Source organism: Balaenoptera borealis, assembly GCF_965194805.1.
Source record: "Balaenoptera borealis genome assembly, chromosome: 1".
Lineage (NCBI taxonomy): Eukaryota > Metazoa > Chordata > Mammalia > Artiodactyla > Balaenopteridae > Balaenoptera > Balaenoptera borealis.
In genome coordinates, this window is record NC_138860.1 from 107,152,557 (window position 1) to 107,174,823 (window position 22,267).

The 22,267-nt window shown below is 36.3% G+C and overlaps 1 long non-coding RNA gene across 3 annotated transcripts in view; it reads right to left on the reverse strand.

The window, feature by feature from the left end:
* The window catches only part of LOC309626442, a 130,776-nt gene that overhangs the window by 89,272 nt on the left and 19,237 nt on the right, over positions 1–22,267 (reverse strand). The window lies entirely within an intron of this gene.

The following is a 22,267-nucleotide window of genomic DNA, read 5'->3' on the forward strand; positions in this document are numbered from 1 at the left end:
CTCCAAGGAGAAAAGGAGAAGGAAGTCAGGGAATGAGTTCTCTTCCCCAATACTCCCAAACTTTGTGCTTATTTAATTGTGTGTGTTTAATAACCAAGCCTATGGTCATCCAGGGTTGTGGCTACACCTCTTCAGAGGATAAATTAGCAGAGCACTAGAGGTGCCCCATGGCCCACCACTGCCCCTCTGGGCCTCCTTCTGGGTCAATAGTGAATAGTTCAGCTTTTGCACTCAGAAAGTTCTGAAAAAGCTTAGAATAAGTCATTGATTGATGTAACTCGCAGGGTACAATGTCCTTATGGCCAAAAATTCATTCCCTGTTCAATTTCTACCTCAAATTATGCCCCACTACATTGTCAAATATTTCTTATTAGAAACTATACAAAAAGTCCATATAAAAGCAAAAGTAGCGCCAATAATACAGTTTAACTTCAAAGTATATCACACACTTGCACAACGTGAAATTCTTCTCGGTATTATATTCCTAGAGATAAATGAAAAGACCAGAAGCAAAATCTGATTCAAGTTAATGAAACTTCCAGGAAATCAAAAGTCCAAAATCTTGCCAATTCAATGTTTTTCTTTCTATTTTCAGCAAGAAGGATCTCAATCACATGCAATCAGGGTCCTTTTAGCAGCAGGCTGGCCTTTTCCTATGGGAATAGATGTAGCCTCTCCAACAACTTCAAAATTTAATGACTCCAATTTTAATTCACACTCACATGTGACATGTTATCAGACGAAGAATCCGGGGTCTATAGGACATGTAAGATGATTTCAGCTGCAGCCTTCACTCATACAATTTGAAAGAGAAAAAATAATTTCAATCCTCCCAGAGCAGTTATCCCCATACATAATATCATGTCACAGTGCAACTGTCAGCACTGAACCATAGCAGAAAAAAAAAATAGAGTAGATTTGATTTGTCTTGCCAGAATGCCTGATAGTCTAGGCCAGTTTATTTTGAGTCCTTACACCATGAACTTAAATTCATTTATGAGAATGCTTCCATTAAGAGGTTAATGCTGACACTGTTTCTCACATTTGATATATTCCTACATTTTGCAAAAATTACAAATTTGCTGTGATGGCCTCTTCAGCCTCCAGGTCTTATTTGAAGCTCTCATCTTTCACTTTATGTTCATTTCACAACTTTTCACTTCCATATCTCCCTTGAGTCGTACTCTTCCAGCATGATTCTGGCATGTGGATGCTGAGGAATGAGCATGCCGCCTGGGGATACAACCTCCCCTCCTCCTTGAGAGCTGGGCGCCCTACATTTTAAAAGAGCCAACACTCCAGAGTTCATTGCATCACATTCTCCACAATGTCAATCTTCTGCTCTTTTTTTGGATTTCTTCAACCTCAGAAATATCGAAAGGCATTTTTAGCAGCGTGTCATTTTCTGTTGCAGCCTCTTCTTTTGGAATTCCTTGGGCCTAAGAATCCTGTGTCTTAGTGGGATCTTTCCCTCATCTTCATATTTGCCTCGGCTGGAGATTTTCCTTCAGTATATTATTGACTGAAAGTTGCCATTGACTTTTCCAATGTTTGTGCCCTTTGTGGATTAACAGAGGATAAATATATCCTTCCTGTGTGCACTTTGTCCAATACTGCATTCCCAGAGTGTTAGAGTGGGTAGAAGTTGAATCCCTAATGTTTCTTCCAAGCATCCCAAACACTGCTTCTTGCTGTCTCTTTTTTCCCCGCAGCTTTCCATTTGCCTTCAGGGTTCTATTTCTCTCTGTTGTTCCCCTGCTCTTTCAGGGAGGCCTGGCTGAGCTTTTAAAATTTTACGCACTTCATTTTTTTAAAAAAATTATTATTTATTTATTTATTAATTTTTTTGGCTGTGTTGGGTCTTCGTTTCTGTGCGAGGGCTTCCTCTAGTTGCGGCAAGCGGGGGCCACTCTTCATCGCGGTGCGCAGGCCTCTCCTGTTGCAGAGCACAGGCTCCAGACGCGCAGGCTCAGCAGTTGTTGCTCACGGGCCTAGTTGCTCCGCGGCATGTGGGATCCTCCCAGACCAGGGCTCGAACCTATGTCCCCTGCATTAGCAGGCAGACTCTCAACCACTGTGCCACCAGGGAAGCCAAATTTTACTCACTTCTTAAATGACTCTCTCTCCTTCTCTAAAGCAACAACCATAATATTAATTATAGCAACCTAACCTTTATTGAGTACTTATGGGGGGCCAGATCCTAAGCCAAGAGTTTAAAGGTAGGCATGTTTATTTCCTAGTTACCAATGACTATTTTAAGGATTCATGAGGTGAAGATATCTTCTGAAGTTTACAAAATTAGGGTTAAACTAAAAGAGAGAGAGAAAGCGAGAGAGAGAAGAGAGATGAATTACCTATTATCCACATTTAAATAGGACACGTCTATCCGTAAAAAGTTCCTCACTTCACCAGCCAGTTAAATCACTTCTCCTCCAATAGAGAAGAGCAAATGAAGGGTTAGAGATAGTATCAGAAAATATTTACTGCCGTGCTGGAGAAAGGCAATGCTTTCTTGTGGTCAAGGGTCCAAAGTCCCTAACTGAGTTGTTGTAGAGACTAAGTGATTTCATATAAGTTACTCTCATTAATAAAATCAGTAAGTGCTGCTCCTTTCTCAAGAGTGTTACAAAATCTTCTTCCTTCTATAGAGTTAAGGAAAAAGGGAATAACTGTGTTCTCAGATAATGTCCAAATTCAGGACACTCAGCCAAGGATGTGACGCCTCACAATCACAGTGGAAGGAGAGCTTGTCGATTCATTCACATCATATTTCTCTCTGTCTTACAGCATGGAAGAAGAGCATGCCGATTAGTATTTAACTTGTGGTGATTATGCCCCTTGTATGGTTTATAATAATGGTGTTTGATCATTTACTCACAGTGTTATATATAAACTTTAAGGATTTTTTTCCTAAAAAATAGCTTGGTTGGTTTTTTAAAAGTATAAATATAAAGCATGTCATTGCAAATATTTTATACAATACTTATACAGGGAAAAGAAAATGAAACTCACTGGTTACTCCACTTCCAAGAGACATTACTGTTAACATTGTCATGGGAACCTCTCAGGGATTTTTCTGTTCATGTGAACACACATACCTTAAAATTATAAAGTGGGGCATCCATTATACTAGTGCCCACTAATTTGTAAGAATGTATTTTTTCCCTTAATAATATATCATTGGTGGAGGCGGATCAAGATGACAGAGTAGGAAGACCCTGAGCTCAACTCAGGGAACCCACAAACACATCAAAGCTACAATTACATATATGGCAACTCTCACTGAGAATTACCTGAAGACTAGCAGAACAGTTCTTCTACAACCAAGGCTATGAGGAAAGAACCACACAGAGTCTGGTAGGATGGAAGGAGGATTAATCTAGTTGGGACCCACACCCCTAAGCGGTGACCCAGAAGAGAAGGGGGATATCACAGGCTTGGGGACCCTCCCTAAGAAGTGAGAGAGATAAGAGCCCCATATCAGGCATCCCAGCCATGGGGTCCGGCACTGGGAAGATGAGCCCCCTTGACTAGTTTGAAAACTAGTGGGCTTACCTGAGGGCTGTAAGAAACGGAGCCTCCACTCTTGAAGAGCACATGCATGGACTAGCTTGTTCCCAGTCCCAGTGCAGAGGCAGCAGATTGAAAACTGCCTGATGCTCCAGCCGGCCTGCCAAAACCTCCCCAGTGCACCCTCCAAACCCACACCGGCCTCCTGCTCGTCCATCTTGCTCCGACACTGCTCCCTGCTAAGGTGGAGACCACCATCGTTTGCACCAAGGAATAGTGAAGCTGGCTCAGAAGAGCTGCTCCAGCACCTTGGGCCCCACACGTGCCCCCAACCAAAGAGAGACTGCCATGGCTACCAGGAGAAGCCCAACTCCTTCAGGGCTCCTGCTCCAGCCCCTTGGGCTCCAGCCTTACCCCTGAGAGCGAGGCAACAGCCATTGATCCTGGGAGAAGCCCCAGAAGGCACAGGGCTTTGGCTCTAGTCCCTCCAGCTGCCAGGCTTACCTCTCACCAAGGCAGCAGCCACCAGTGCAACCCAGGAGAAGACACAGCCCATGCTCACTTCAGATTCAGCTCTCCCACCAAAGCCACGGGGCACAGGCAGACTGCATAGGGACACTCCCAAACAAGGACTCCTGACCGTCCTAACAGGGCCAAAGTCCACCATGGCAACTGGTAACAAAGATATGACTACTTAATTGTGCACTCAGTGTAGATATTTGCAAACAAGTCCCAACTTTACACCCATATATGCCTTATGTTCGATAACTGATGTAATCTTTCTTTAAAACCACCTTCCTGCCACCCTCTCCAACAATGCTGGCGAGTAGGGAAAATATAATTTAGTTTAATCCAGTAACTTACATTGATCCAATAACTTAAACTTTTTTTTTAGATAATAGTCTTACTCAAGCAAATTCTCCATCTTCCAGATTCTCTGTCCTAGCCCTGATATGTCCAAGATGGTCTCAAGTTGTGAGATGTAAAGGGCTACATACCCCATGGTGACTGAGAGGATGGGAGGGACAGGTCTGCACACAGGTTCCTGTATGCCCTGCTGGCATACTGTGCTAATGTCTGTGACTTGGGGAATTTGTTGCATCTTCTTTGGTTTGATCAGGACCCAGAGATCCTCCGCTCCTGACTCAATCTTTCCTTCGCTTACAGGCGCTAAAAGGTCCTAAGTGTGGCTGCAGGGTTCTGTACTTGGCTGTACTCGGCTATAGTACATTTAATCCCCGCCAGACCTCTATGGAAGCTCTGGTAGGTACCATAGCTGGATACCCAACTACTTCTACATCTCCACATCAACTTCACTCTGAGGACATGCGGTACCTTCCAGGTCTTTTTCATGGCACATAAGAGTTAAGTGCCTTAGGAGTTTTATCTAAGACTCTCATTCTGCCTAAAGACTCCAGAAGGAGAGCAGGACGGGTGCTCTCTGTAGCTGTGTTCTCTTCAAGGTAGACTTATTTAGACAGTTCTTGATCCAGGGCTCAGTGCCAGTTGATACATCTTTCCATCTTACTTTTAATGTTTCCTGTTTAGTGTGGCAGACACATATGTATACATGTCAGGTATAATACAAACCTTATATTCCCAGCTTGTGTCAAAAATATTTTTGATAGTCATTGGTAACTTTCCATTTAAAAATTGACCTAGCTTAGTGAGGTATGTAGGATAGATGATCTTAAGTCACAGCTCATAAAGCAGATCTACCACCAACAAGTAGCTATAAAAACATTTGATTGAGGCTGATGGGGAGGTTGATACAAACAAGCGTAATAAAGACATATCCTTTGGCAGGTGTCTGGGTCAGCATTATAATATAAATTTGTTGCCAGTACTCTTTATTTTCTCAAGTCATTTGTGATTTTAGAGATGCCCAGTTTGCACTAAGGCATAATGAACCCTATGAGATTTTAACGTTGTTGGCCCAGTTTTAAAATGTGGTTAACTGAGTGGTTAATGTAGGATGAGCTCTTAGGACTGCATTAGGCCAATCAGTCTAATTAGGTTGCATGCCCGTTGGGCATGGAGTGAGTGCTTTACTAAGTTTTTCTTTAAGATTTAGCACATTTTGTCTCAATAAATTTCTTTTGCACTAAACCTCACTAAGTGGTTTGCAAATCACCACTTAAATATTATAAAAATAAAAACACATGATTTATAGAACTAATACTTTCACTCAGTTTGAAAGCTAGTCTCTGATTTTATGAAAGTACTTTAGTACTGTGACATAATTTTTTTCCCAAAACAGTAAAGGGAAAAATCTGGTGATACATGTATACATTAGATACATGTTAGGCTACTGGACTCCTGTAGGATTCTATAATTCTATGTCAATATAAAGGAATTTTTAAAAACTATTCTGTCTTATTTCCACCCAAAATTTCTAGACTGATTTATTAGTTGTTCAGTTATTTAATCAGTAGCTCAAGATATCTTAGGAGTTTCCACTTTTTCAATAGGCTGAACTGATATTCACACTGGTCTATGTAAGCATGACTTTTTACTTCACTGTTAGCTAACTTTAAAGACTTTATGAGAATCAACCATTTTCTACTGTCCACAGCTGTATGTATTATATATGTATGTACACAGAGCTAAAATATTTTCAAGAGAAACTTTCTAATCATATGCCCATATCATGGTATTTAGACTCTAAGATTCATGAGGGCACATCCAAGTCTTTTTCGTCTTTGTTTTACAACAGAGTCTGGCACACGGTAAGGACACAACCAAATATGAATAAATAAGTACCTTATTGAAACCTCCTGGCAATAAGAGACACCCAGTCATATGTTCATGAGATACCACCTTGGGAAAGAGAAAGAACGGTGACTCTAGGGGACTCTGCTTATGAAGATTCAGGAGATTCATAAAAACTTCAGTAAGGAAGAAACTCATTCAAGATGGTAAGATCCATATAGGCAAATATTACCCTACAAATAACACACCTGTATCTTACTTTGGTTTCATAGAGTCCATAAGATCCATATGAGGTGCACAAAAGAGAAAATAAGTTCAACATCTTACGAACATTTTGTAGTATCAGAGATTTCTAGAGTTGAGAAGAATCTTAGAGGTCATCTGTCTAAGTTTCCACCAAAAATTAGAGATTCTCTTCTCAGCCATAGTAATCATCCAGCTCAAATCCTTCCACTAATAGGAAACATGTGCTTTGTAATTATATACTTACGTGCTTGTAATCCAAACTCAACAGATCCAGATCCTAAAGAAATGAGTGGGCTTGAAGAAAACAACCATACATGTAGGACAGAAGAGTCCAGATATAATGAAGAAAATTTACTTAGTTAGAAATAAAGTCTATATCTAGATCAAAGGGAAACATTATACTTCAAAAGCCAGGATTAATGAAAGAGACCAAACCTATAAATATATTGGAGAAATTGTGATTTCAAGGATAAAGCCTCTTTTGGGCTATACTAGAACTGCTAATTGACACCCCTGACCCAATATCATTTCTCATCTTCTTTTGTAATCAGGGTATTTTAACAGAGCTACCTAAAATAAGCATTCCTTTTCCCAGACTCCCTTGCATCTCAGTGTGGCTACGTACCACATTCTGATCCAAAGGATGTGAGCAGAATTTGTGTATGTAACTTCTAAGTCATGTCCTTAGTAGGAAGAGGTATATCTGCCCCTATGCCCCCATTCCGTTTCCAGCTGGCTGAGATGTGAACATGGTGGTGAGCCATCTTCCATGTGGATGAGAACAACCTCCTAGAAATGGCAGAACAGCAAGATGAAAGGAACTGCATGTTTGCCTTGATTGCTTATGTTTGGACTATTACAAAGGAGAGAAATAAACTTACTTCTAACTTATCTGAGCTCCTTTTATTTTAGGTTCTTACTTAAAACACAGCTTTCCAGGTGGACAAATTGCAAAGTATCAGGATCTAAGTAATATACATATAAGTGTGTTTAAGTGATATATAATAAACTTAAGCATCATACAAAAGATATAATACTTTCTCTTCTGGAGCTGATGAAATATTTTCAAATATTATGTTAGGCCACCAAAAACTCATTGAACTATAAAAAGCAAAATTTGTGCAGATGATTTTCTTTGATCAAGAAAATAATAACACAAAGGGTAAGGAGATAATTATCAAAAACATTTGACTACTTAGAAAATTTTAAAATGTATCCGTTAGGTTAAAGAAGAAATTAAAGTTGCAATTATAGCTATTTAGAAAATAATGACAAGAAGTTTCTATTAAAGCTTATGAGCTATGACCTCAGAGCTGTGATTGTGCTCTCTGGATGTTATTTTCTGCCAAAAGGAACCAGAACTCACTGAAGAAAGCTGATTTCAGTTCTGGGTCAGGAAATGTACAAATGTACAGTATGAGTCCAGAACATTTTTCATAACAGAAAGTAAGAAAGTTTTCATGGTATACTGGGTTCATGTCAAAATGACTCCAGAACAAACATGAAAAGATTTCCACTGGACAAAGGTGAGTATCTTGAAAAACAATAATATCTGCTCTGGATTGAAATACATCAAATATGTTTAAATCTATGAGTTCATAAGGGTAAGTGCTTTCCCCACTCCACCCAAGCAAATTAAAAAAAAAAAAAATCCTTGGATAACTATGAAGGTACTAGGAAACAAACTCACTGTTTTGAAAAATGTAAAAAAGAAAGTAATCAATTATTTATCTTGTCCTTCACATAAGAACCACAGCTCAGAAAAAAACAAATAATTGATGAGTGAATATTTCTCCTTATGGAAATTTTGAAGCTAATAAATGTAAAAGGAATGATAAAAGTGAAAATCACTATTCTGCAATCCAAATGCAAATCTAATGTAAACAATCCAGGCAATGATCAACAATGGCTGCTAATATGACAAAAAGACAATCAACATTATGTGTTTCTTGATGGAAGTATTATACATAATTCCACCTTTGATTGAAATCAAATCTGCTCTGATAAGGACCAGTTTACAGGGAAATAAGGGACAAAAAATATGATAAATGATACCTAAGGAAAATAATCATCAAAATCCAGTCTTGGGAAACTATAGAATAATAGAAGAAAAAGTCAGGTTTCTTTAATAAAAAGATGGAGAGAGATGGAGAGAGAGAGAGAGGGAGGGATTTGTAGAGTATAAGATACTTAAAAGACATATCAAGTTATATAAGAATGCTTATATTTTAGAGGTACTTATAGATGAAATGATATGATGTCTAAGATTTTCTTCAAAATAATCCAATGGTGAAAGATCTAGCTGAAGACCTATAAATGAAAGAAGACTGGCCATCAGTTGATATATGTGCAGCTGGTAATAGATCCACATGGGAGTTTATTACACTGTCTTACTTCTGTATACGTTTAAAATTTTCTAAAATTAATAAATTAAAAAATTATGGAACAAAGCATTTCTCAGAGAAAATATCATTTTAGTCTTGGATCTCTTCATTAGCAAAGAAGATATAAACTAGCAATTCAGCTCAAGAACTTTAAAAAGAATAACAAAGCAAACTCAAGGAATATTAAAGTAAATTAAAAAATTAAAACATATTAAAAATTTCAGAAGCATAATGTCTTCTATGTCATAAATATTCTTCAGTACAGTAATTGATTCCTAATTTCCTGTGTGAGGGCATTTAAATCAGGCAGTCTTAAAATCTAACTTAATAACAAAAAGTCCTTCTAATGGAATTCCATCAGAATAGCCTCCCTTGTCTTCATCTAACAGATGTAGAATATGTAGACTTCTTATGAGTCCTGGTGTCACAGAATCAATAAAAGTGATGGAAATGATTTCTTTTAAAACAGTATTAGAATACTGGTCTGTTTCTGGGACCTCATATGTATAATCTTAGGACTGTTGACTCTCCTTTGACTTGAACTCTTGCCAATATTCCAAGTGATAAACCCTTAAAGAGTCTCAAATCACTATCAACACATTAAATTCCTCAAGAAGGAGATTTCTAGTCATGCCATATATAGTTGACTATATAGTCTTCCTCCTACAGATTGCTGTCACCCTGGTACCTCCCTTTACTACTTCTATAGAGGGCACAAATGTCTGGAAGACAAGCTTTTCATATGATAATTTCTTTGACTCAGTCAAGATAGATTCCAAAATCAAAATCATTATACAAACATCAGAGATGATAGACTCTTCCATTTAAAAGGGATGCTGGCATTGAGCTGGTTAAGTCTCTGATGTTGAAAGTCATTTTATAACACACTCTGTAAGTAAACATTAAATATCTAGCCACAGTTTATGATATATATTTTCAATATGTGTAATCATTTCTTTTTCTCTAAAATGTTCTCCCTAAATTTGAATTGGCAATAGCTCATGTAGGCATTATTTTACCTATCTATGTAACTATTTGCTTAAGAATCTATGCGATATTGGGAAAATACTCTGTTTATCTGAGGCTGAATTTCTTCATAGATAATATTGAATAGTAACACCTTATATTGATGTTGTACAAATTAAATAACAATGTAAACGTTCAACATAGTGCCTGACTTATGAAATATACATTGTAGAGCTTAGATTTCTCCGGACAAATACAAAAGGACAAACATTTAAGCACCAAAGTATATTCCTTATGAGTTGTATATTGCTATGCTGTTACAGTGGCGACACCATGATATCTGGGCAATAATTCTTGTGTGTTTTAGTGATGACATTCTTTCCACACCATTTAGAAGAAATTTTTAGAGAAAATCATTTATAAAGAAATACAATTTACATTGTTTCTCACAACTTAATGGCAAAAAATTATGAACTATAAGCACCTAATAGAAAAAAAGTCATGCAAAGAACATTAAAATGAAGCTTTTGATGGTGGCTTATTCATGAGCTATTGCTTATGCTGATTTAATTACCCACGGTTATAAGATTTTAGAACGAAAAAAAAAAAAAACTGAGGACACCCAGTGCAATCCTGGTCATCTCATCTTCTGTACTTGGGAGCATTATTCATCTTTTTAAGGGAAATATAGATCCTAATAAATCAAAACCAAATGTATTCTTCCTACGTTAAATCTTTTAGGGATATAAATTTGACAAGTATTGAAAATTTAGGAGGGAACCTTTTGCTTTCTATATCCCTTTAATTCCTTTAATGGAATAGGGTGAGAGTAGAGGGGTGGGGCAAGGAGAGATGAATAACGATATCATTTTGATTTATTATAAGGAATAAGCTAATATTATTTCTGTCCTCCACAGTATCAGATAGAGAAAGTAAAGAAAGCACTTATTTTCAAAAATGAAGTAGAAGAAAAATAAACACACTGAAATTTATTTTTGATTATATGGTTGCTAAATCAATCTTATTTTCCATTGATTTATTTTGTTTCCTTCAGAGAAATCTAAATATTGAAATCTTGCCCAAACAGACAAAGATTTTTTTTTTGCCTTTGTCAGTTTTAGTTTAGTTCTTAAATTTGGTGCAGGTTTTTCAATCCCAGAAAAATGTTTGAGTTATAGGTGCATAAGAGGTACAACAAAAAGAGTTTCTGTCATCAAAGTTCATGTTTTTTCGTGTGTTACATAAGACAGCAGGCAAGGGTCACCAAAACCTGGTCCCTTCTGAAGGTATAGTTTTCTCCCCTTTCCCTCCTTTTCACTACCACTCATCTCTCCCCACTCCATTAAAATAGCTCTACATAATATACAGACTAATAACACCCCATTATTTGATAATCTCTGTTATTCTTTACCCACTTAAGACTTATTTTTCCATAATTTTCTTCTATTTGGAGAGACCATTCAAACATTTTGGCTACTCAAGGCCTATATAAACTCAGGATCCATCTCAAACCCGTTTCCTACTAAGAAACCATCTCTGATTTCTCTAGTATCTGGAATTAGTATCTCTCCAGTGTAATTACTTGTGAACCCCCCCAACCCTGATTAAATTCAATTTCCGGACTTTTATCTTGCTCCAAGCATCTGAACTTGGTTAGAAGAAAGACAGCAATGCTGATCAACATAATTTTAAATTCATCTACACTGACCTCAAGTTACAAGCAATTCTATCACATTTCCTCACTTCATTAACTTTCTTAGTCTCTTAGGTAAAGGTTTCACATTTTCTCTCTCTCTTAAAACTCCAATACCGCTTCCTTCTCCCATTTGATTTCCTTGATTCTTCTGTCATTGAGAAAATATGGGCAACACATTCTCTTCCTACCAAATTTACCAATTTACTTGCATCTGTACTCATACCACCAGTCTTTATTTCCATGACAATGGTAAACTAATGGTACCTCTATATCTGAACAAACTCTTCCTTTGTGCACAAAATTCCATTCCTCTCACTCACCCTAGGGCATTATTCCTGCAGTTGATCCTTTCTCTCCTGCATTGCCATTTTTATCCTCTTTTATTGGATAATTTTTATCAGCATAAAAACAGTTACAATATCTTCCATGTTAAGGAAAAAAAAACCTTTCTTCACCCTACTTCCCTTTCCAGCTACTACTCTAATTTTCTGTCCCTCTTTACAGCAAAAGTCGTCAATGAGTTGTCCATCCTCACACTCTCCATTTGTCCTTTTATTCTCCCTTGAATCCAAGAGATTCACCAGAAAATCAGTTGGCTTTACCTTCCAAAGACATCCAAATTCCAGCAACTTTTCACCACCTTCACCCTCTTCTAAAGAACCATCATTTCTCACCTGAACTAGTGCTTCAGCCTCCCAACTAGCCTTCCTGCTCCCATAAGGGTCCCTGCCTATGCACTCTGAGTGATACTCTTAAAATATAAGTTAGTTAGATCATGATACTCTTCTGCCCAAAACCCACTAAGGATTTTGCATCAAACTCAGAATTAAATTCAAGTCTGCAGCATGGTCGGCAAAGCTCCCATGATCTTGCCCTCCACTAACTCTATGATGTCATTTGCTGCTAATTTCTCATTCTGACCTCACCTCATCTCAATTATTCTGCTCCAGCCACAGTGTCCTACTTGGAGATCCTTGAGCGCACCGGGCACACCCCTGCCTCAGACCTTGGTACTTGCTGTTCCCTCGCCTGAGAAGGTTTCCTCCCCCCACATACCCACACATTTGCCTCTCACTTCCTTTAGCCTCTGCTCCAATGCCACTTCTTAACAGAGAGGCCTCACTTAAACACTCTGTATTATGTCTCTATCTTTCTCACTCTGCATTATTTTTCTGCATAGCATTTATCACTACCTAAATATTACATAGGTATTTGTTGAGCAACAGCTTTTCCTGCTAGAATATAATCTACATGAGAGATTTTTTTTTTCACTTCTCTATTTCCAGCATCCAGACTGTATCTTTCAAGTAACTGCTCTCAATAAATATTTGTTGGCTAAATAGTAATATCACGTTTTATCTTCCTTTATGCAATTTATTATAACTTGTTTGCACTGTATGTAATACATATGTGTCTTCTGGTCCATATACATAATATATCTTCTTCAGAGCAACCAATGATGCCCAACAATACATCTGTGTTTTGCGGACATTATCTGTTTTAACCCTTATAACAATTCTGAGATTAGGGTTATATTATCCTCATTTTACAGACTTGGAAATGAATCTAAAGAGATTAAAGCTGTTGAACATGGTTACCATTCACAAACCTCATTCCTGACCCCCCCCAAATAAAGGCTTTCCCTGTTACTTTACATTTGAATTTGCTTTTCTAACATTTAGTCCAAACTATGCTATTTGTTGGAAATTTAATTAACAGCTCAAACGTAAGCATCATTTATACACCTTTGAAATTTGGATCTATAGAAATGGCAGTTGAATTAACTACTTGACAAGAACTATTTTCCCATTTGCCTTTATTTTCCTCTACATTCATTAATGAAAGCACACTTAAATACCATGAAATAATGGAGTTGCCTAAATGATTGGGCATGAAAAGCTGGAAAAACACACTGTTTCGGCTCAGTGAGATATTGAAATTTTAATTTTTAGAAATATTTCTGGAGAGAGTAAAGCTTGATGAAGTATATGAAAACTTGAACTGAAATGTTTTATTTATTGACGTAAATTTTTTAAACAATCCAACCTTTAAATTTTTTTCATATTTAATTATTTTTATGCCACTAATTTTCTATGACTTTCTACTCATGCGCCCCTATTCCCTCCCCGAGGTCTTTATATTTCTAACTCTTACACATATAATAAAGGTTGGAACAAACTGATGAGGAAAAAAGGTAGAATTTTGCCTTAAAAGATCTTTTTTATAATTTTCTAGATGTGCATCCCTTGCTTTCAAATTAGCTACGGTTCAGGAAGTGATGTTGCTAAAGCTCCAACGTGAATGTATGAAGATCCAGACATGTGAAAGAAGCTGGACTTTACATAGAGAATCTTTCCTCACTGGCGTCCCTCTCCCTGCCTTGTTCATCTCTGCGCGGGGTTATGCCATCCACCCAGGGGCACAATGTCTATTTCCACAATGCATGGACATCACCCTGGGCATCTCTTTTCCCTCTCTATGCTTTCTGTCCCCATGTTAAATCCATCACTGAATCTTATTGACTTTACTTCTAAATAACTCTCTAATCTATGAACTTCTCTCCCTACTTATTGTCACAACCCTGGTCTAATTCTCTGGCTTATGGCAACAGGTTTCATACGGTCTTCCAGCTTTCAAACCTTTTTTGATAAACAGCCACTGTGATTTATTTTAAACACAAATCAATTCATATCTGTGTAAAACCTTTCAATGTCTTCCCATTGCATTTAGGAAAAAATTCATCTCCTTCCCATAAATTATAATGTTCTTTATGCTTTAGCCCAGCTAATACCACTCTCTCTCTCACTACCTACCATCCAGTGTTTATAACTTCACTGGAATTTTTTCTGGTGGTCATCCAACCACCTAGAATGCTCTTTTCCAGACCATGCAAGGCTGGATTCTTCTCACTTTCAGGTCTCAGTTTAAATGACTCTTCTTCAGAGAGGCTCTCCCTGACCACCCAAAGTAAAGTAATTGTTCTCATTGTATTCTCTGTCAAACAATTTTATTCATTTTCTCTGTAATACTCTTTGCATTCACGATGACATATTTACTTGTTGATTGTATGTGTCTCTCATTACACTGTAGACTTCATGGGAACAGAAACAACGTCTATATTGCTCTCCAGTGTACACCCAGGGCCTGGCGCAGTGCCCAGCATGTGGTAGTTGCTCAATAGATAACTGATGACTGAATGAATGAATGAATGAATGAATGAATTGATGAAAAACTGAATAAATTGTTTGATTAACTTGGTAAACCAAAATTATTGGGTTCAGATTCTATCACAAGATATTCAAGCCAAATAAGCTTAATTATAGATAAAATTAAAACATATGTATATATATAACTTTTGAAAATTGTAAAGCACAATAGAATTGAAAGAATCAGTCAACAAAAAAATATACTCTTTGTTCAAGTGGATATTTATAATTATAGACTAAATACTGGCTCCTTAAAAAAACATAAATAAAATCATTATTGCATAAAAATTATACAGTAGTGCTTTACATTTTTAATAGTATAGGAGTAAATTAGCCTCTGTGGAAACATCAATTTTATCAACAAAGCATTAATTAGCAATCAAACTATAAATGTTGGGCTCCTGAATTAAAAGTGAAGGCGTATCTGGCTCAACACTGCGAGTACTTTATTCTCACAATGTCGCTCATGAAAGCATCTCCTTGTGTCTGTGCCTCGTTTCTCTCCACAGGGCTAGGATTTATTTATGTTGTAGCATTGCTCTGGGAAAAGGACACCGCACTGCCCACTTCCATTGCCTCAAACTCTGCCTCATTCAAATCAACTTATGCAAATAGATGTCTGAGAGCAGCCTTCTCTGTCTCCACCAACTCAGCAGGCATATGTGGATCTTTGTTTAGGTCAGTGCATGTCATATATACATCCACATGGCATGAAAAATATATTTCTTAAAGGAAAATTCTTAGTATAAAAATTTAAGCTGAAAGCACAGAATATAAAATGATGTGGGAAAGAAAGTATAGTAAATTTGACTACAGCCCTGATATGTAAAGTTATATTATAATCCAAGAAAATTCATTACAGCAGAGATGAGAAAACATTGCCTTATTATCTATTCACTTTCCCAGAATACTGCTGAATTCTGGGAAGAACAAGTGGAAAATAATAACAGTTAAATATTCTGAAGCCTTAATTTTTCTAAGCACTTTATGTACATCAAGTAGTTCATGCCCCACAAAAATTCAGTGAGGTAGGTAGTATTATTCATTGTGTTTGACAGATAAGTAAACGTGACACGTAAATATTAGGTAACTTATATAAAGTCATGCAGCTAGTAAGTGGTATGGATAAGATTTGAGTCTAAAGCCCACATTCTTAAATACTGTTCAATACTGCCTCTGATAAATAAGTTATATTCCAATACATTCTTGAAGAACCTACAGATCAGTAAAATGGAAAGACATGTGCCCAAACAAAGGATTAATCCTTTTACATAATTAATATTTATAATTTCCAGAATATTTTTACTATATTATTACATTAATTCATATAGGTAAACAATTAGCATAATACTTGGCATATAGTATATGCTTGAAAAGTGTTCTTCTTCACTGGATCCTCACCTCTACTCTGTGAGGTAGCAGAGAGTAGATGTCAAGATGAGGAAAGCTATTCATGATTATGAATTAACCATGAAATTCTGGTGACATATTCAGCCAGAGTTTATTTCTCACTCACGCAAAGTGCCATGTTGGTCAGCAAGGGCTCTCCTTCAAGCATGGATCAGAGGCAGTAAAATCTTTGACCACGGTTACCAGTCTTAAACCTCAATCCAACTCCCTCCACCTCAACACATGGCTACTTGGGAAGGCACAGAATGAGGTCAAATGTTGATAACTCCCTCTATCTCAACACAAGTCATTTCTTTTCTTTTTTGTTTTTTGTTGTGGTATAGTTGCCATACAATATTAAGCAAGTTTCAGATGTACTACATAGTGATTCACAATTTTCAAAGGCTGTACTCCATTTATAGTTATTATAAGACATTGGCTATATTCCCTGTGCTGTACAATATACCCTTGTATTGACAGCTTATTTATTTTATACATAGTAGTTTGTACCTATTAATCCCCTACCTCTATCTTGCCTCTACTCCTTCCCTCTCCCCACTGGTAACCACTAGTTTGTTCTCTATATCTGTGAGTCTGTATCTTTTAGGTTATTCACTAATTTGTTTTATTTTTTCAACACAAGTCATTTCTGCTGCTTACATTTTCTTGATCAGAACCAGTTATATGACCTGAATGCAAATCCAAAAGAAGTTGGGAAATGTTGTTTTTCTATGGGCCCATAAAAAGAAAATCATGTAATAAACAAAAAGAATTGTATCTGCTACAAGTACTAGCATTCCTCTTTGTCAAATCAGTATAGTGAGGTACATGAAGGTATAGTGACCTACTCTTGACCATTCAGTCAGTACACATTGAAATGAAACAGGCTTTCTGCATTTTAAATTAGTGGTCATTATGCTAAGTATCATAACCAAATAGTTAAATCTTATGAAGAAAACAGTTATTTCAGTTGAGAATTATTGAAAGCCTTCATAGAAGAAATGTCATTGCAACTGTTATTAAAGGTAGATAGGATTTGTGTACAGAGAGATGGGATAAGGGAATCCTAGGCAAAGCTACATAAGCAGAGTAGAAGTAAAGTAGTAGAAAGTATATATAGGAACTAACTCAATTTGACCAAGTCAGGATAATTATTTTAATGGGCATAAAATTATCCTGCTAAGTGAAAAATTTCACCTTGGTCTGATTGACACAAAAATCTAAGTGCTAAGTTGATATGGACATTAACACAACTTATATCATGGTTTGATCACCTTTGCTCCTTTTATTGTTAACCCAGACATAGCCTTGGGTTCTAAAATGTACATATGTTACCTGAAAACTCATAATTTATTTAAAGTTTGCTAGTGATAAAATGCTTCAAAATATTCCCCCCGATTTCAAGTATGGTCATTAATGACTGGTATATACTTGATAAAAACAATCTAAAAAGCCATTAATATAGAAGTATTAAATTTAAACAAAACTAGCACTCATTCATTCATTTATTTATTCATTTGGCATTTACCTTTCAAGGATTTATGTTCTAGGCAAAATACTTGATGAAGGTTAGACATGATTGAGTTAGGTCACTCACATTCTTTTTATTAGTGTAGACCAGTGCACTTCACATAGAATTAGAATAAACAGGATTTGCAATAACAAAGATATGCTTTGTAAGTATTTGTACTTTTTTCCCTTTTTGAAACTCAAATGCAATAAAATTAAGTTGGGCACAAATACTGACATACAAAATGGCAGAATTTTTTTAATCATGCCTGGCAGGATTTAACCTAAGTAAAGCAGAGGATCAGTTTTTTCTCTCTTTCTGTGTGTATTACCCAGAACGAAGGGGAGATTCTGAAGCTTTGGCAGTGGACTTGGAAAAGAAGCACACAACATCTCCCTAGGCAAAGCCCTAACAAGATTTAAACTGTGTGCTTCTGTGAAACATGCTATACGTGATATTATTAGGCTGAAGTAGTAGAAAACAATAAAAATAATACAGCTTTTCATTTGTGTTCGTCTTGAAAATTAGGCAAAGAGAATTCACTCAAGAACAGATTAGTTACATAAAACATGACACATGTATCCAGTTAGAGGGCACCTCCTTGTTTAGATTCTTTGGTCTCTGTGGTTACAGAAGGCTGGGCCAGATGAAGATGGACTTGCCTCATCTTTCTCACAAAGTGAAGGGGCGACAGGCAGATAGCGGCCCACAGTCTTACCACGTGCTGGGGTGTCAGGAAAGAATAGATTGAGTATCAAGGATGACAAAATATCATCAAAATGTTCCATACAAAATTAAAAATAATTATTTCAGGATTTTTGGCATAAGAAGGTAATGGATGGATTTTGATACAAACTACAGTGTGTTATAATTTAAAACCAACTATATATTCTAGAAGGCACTCTAGGATTAAAGGAAGTTCCCACAGCAAATAAAAATAAATAATGTAAATGTTCTCTGGGGTTGCATTTTTGCAGCTTCATTATTTCGTGGAAACTTCTGATGTGGGAAACCATATTATTCACTGGAGATAGATAGTGATATATGCAATCGACACGGGGTAGAATATTTCAAGTAGGGCTTCAAGGTTTAATTAGAAAAGGCAGGTTAGTGACCTATAAATCTAAGAAAGAGATTCCAGTACTTCTGTCTTAAAAAAAAAAACAACAAACATACAATCAATAAACTGTTCTTATGGAGCCTTTGCTGTAAACAATGACGGATATATAAAAGAGCATGAGAAAACTTTATGCCTGCTTTGAGAGGACAAAATACCCCACGATGAGCACTGTTATTTGTCAATTTTAAGAACCCTATGAGCAGAGGAGGACTGGAGACTAACATGCAATAATCAGAGAGTGATATAAGTTGGGATAGAATGAAGAACTAAATTGTTGGTTTTCACTCGTCATATTACAGAGTTTTGGAGAAAAGGGCTATCTGCAAATACTAGGTTAGACAGAAATACGTCCAGAGAAAAGTGAGCCTTGAGTTGAAGCTTAAGTGAAGGGAAGAAAAGATATTGAAAAGAAGAGGGTAGAGAATTCCATGACAGGGAACTGTATGAACCCAGGACATAGAAAGCTGATAAAACTTGGAAGTTGACATCAGGGCAGAACTGGAAGTTGCCTGAGATAACTTAAGGAGGATCAGACAGTGATAAAAATCATGGAATTGATATGTTCAGCAGATAATTCATTTAAAGTCATTCTTTTAAAAGTGTGATGTGATAATTACGCTCAGTGTCTTCTGAAGAATAACCTGGAAAGATTAAAAAAGATGAACAGAAAGTTGAGATGTGATGTCAGGGAGACCACAGATTGTACTAATTAAAGCATGAGATGATAAAGGGCCAGGAATACCCTATGTTATATAAAGAGCAACAGATGATCTTCCTTGATTACTAAAATTAACCCATCCACAGTGATACTCCCTAATCCTCTTCACGCATTGCTTTTTCTTAGCTTTCCTAACCATTTTATTTTTATTTATTGTCTATCTCATCTCTACAATAGGTAATCTTTTTTGTTTTGTTTTTTCAGTGTTGTATTTCCACAGCCTAGAACAGTGCTTGACACATGATACGTGCTCAATAAATTTTTTTTGATAAATCAATGAGTAAATATTGCAAAAATTCTGAAGAAAGTGATCCTTAGGAGCAGACTGAATATAAAGAATGCCTACTCCTGGGCATATATCTGGAGAAAACTATAATTTGAAAAGGTACATGCACTGCAATGTTCACTGCAGCACTATTTACAATAGCCAAGACCCAAGTGTCCCTCAACAGATGAATGTATAAAGAAGATATGGTGTGTGTATATATATATATATATGTAAGGCAGACAGAGAAAGACAAATATCATATGATATCGCTTATATGTGGAATCTAAAATAATGATACAAATGAACTTATTTACAAAACAGAAAGAGACCCACAGATATAGAAAACAAATTTATGGTTACCAAAGGGGAAGAGGGGGGAGGGATAAATTAGTTTGGATTAACCTGTATACACTACTATATATAAAATAGATAACCAACAAGGACATAATGTATAGTACAGGGAACTATATGTAATATTTTGCAATAACCTGCAAGGGAAAAGAATCTGAAAAAAAAAAATATATATATATATATATATAACTGAATCACTTTGCTGTACACTTGAAACTAAAAACATTGTAAATCAACTATACTTCAATTATAAATGAATAAATGAATAAATAAATAAATAAATAAAATAATGAGGAGTAAGAAAAAACTAAAATAATGATTCCAGAGAATACAACCTAGAATATTTTTTAAGTGATGGGAACAATTGAAGAGTTTTTATCCAATGGGGGTAGTTTGGAATTAGTTTTAGATTAGAACCTAAATAATATTAGTAAAGTTTTATTTGGTTAGTACTGTCTTCCCACACTTAACACAGTACCTACAAAGTTGGTGTTCCATAAATTGGTTTTGAAAGAATACATTCTGTATTGAGTTTAAGGATTAGTGAATGTGTTCTGTTTGGAGTTGGAAAGGTAGGTCTGAAGAGCAGGGAAAAATAGGAAAGGTAGATATGAGAGGTTTCAGCATAGAAGCTGGACGATCTGGTGTGGCAAAGGAATTTTCAGAGGTTGGAAATGCATAAGTGTTTTCACGTGTTCATGCGACTAATTTTGTGTAAGAACGGTTACTCTCATTTGACTAAAAACTTGTTTTAGCAAATTTAGAAATTAATTTGAGAAATTTGCAACCTGGAGGCAGAGCATACAAGCGCTAAACTTTGGAATTAATTTTATGCATATGTGTCTTTTATTCATTAGGTAAATTTCTGAAAAGTTATGTGCAAATCAAATAAGGGCAAATCTAATTACATTGACTTACATTAGAAGAGCTATTTTATATGCATTTCTGATTGATTTGCAATTGGCAGTCCTTCATAACACCTTCATTTCTTTGCCCTTCAAGATTCTGTCAATTAGTTGATGAACTGTCAGGATTTAAATTCATCAGGAGCTTACTATTTAAAGGATGCCTGTAGTGAATGCTTTAGTTGTATGAGAAAATCACATTGGGTTATACTGAGTTTTATAGAGAGTAAGGAACATGTATCATGACATCTCAGAAAAGTTTTAGTATCGTAAGTACACACAAAGCATGGAATGAAATAATAGTTGTTTAAAACACAACAAATGTTGATGCAAGTTAGTTTATTGAAGTTAGTTTGTTGTTTGTCCCCTTTAAGGGAAGATATATAATGCTTTTAATCAGTGTGAGAATTTCACCAGCTATTAAGGTCTCTGAATTCAAATTTTCCAAGACTGGGGACTTGATATGAAAACTCGAAAATGCCATTGATTTTCTTCTATTTCATTCTCTTTTGTCTTAAGACAAGCTTAATATTTTTTCTTTGGGGATATTTTAATTATGTGTGTCTGTGTGGATAAGTGTGCCTCCAGTATATAATCCTTACATACACATAAATAATTAGTCAACTTTTACTTTTTTCCCCTTCTCCTTGGAACATCTATTTGTGAATAATTTGAGTCCACTTGAACCAATTAACATCTTCAAGAAAGTATTTTTTACACCAATTACATGCAAATGTTGGGGAAACAAATTTGAATAAATTTTGAACCTGACTCAAAGAGTTCCGAAATCCATGATCCGAAGATCTCCCAACGAACCCAGAGAGCAGGGGTTCTCGTCCAATGCTCCCTTTTGGACCCCATGGCACTAATGAAAGCTGTGCAGTCCGTACTTGAAAATAACCTGTCCTCTGCTCTGAAGATAGTCAGATTTATTGCATTATGTATTGATATAGTTACTCCTTCTCCCTATCTTCTGATAAAGATACAACAGTATGAGTAACAAGCCAGTGAGGCCTTAGGCACCGACTCTGTTCTGATGTAAACCTCTTCCAAACCAAACACACTTATCTTCTTCCTCGCCTCTCTCAGCTATTCTCCTTTTCTCACCAAAATGTATAATTTTGATGCTGATGGTCTAAATTTCCTTCCCTAGGCATTCCTGCTAAAGATACAGGCAAAACCAGCGTGATCATCACACTATAATACTGTTCGTAATCTTTCCAAAGATTAAAAAATGACTGGGAATAAGAGTAAATTATATAGGAAAATACCACTGTGTAATTCTC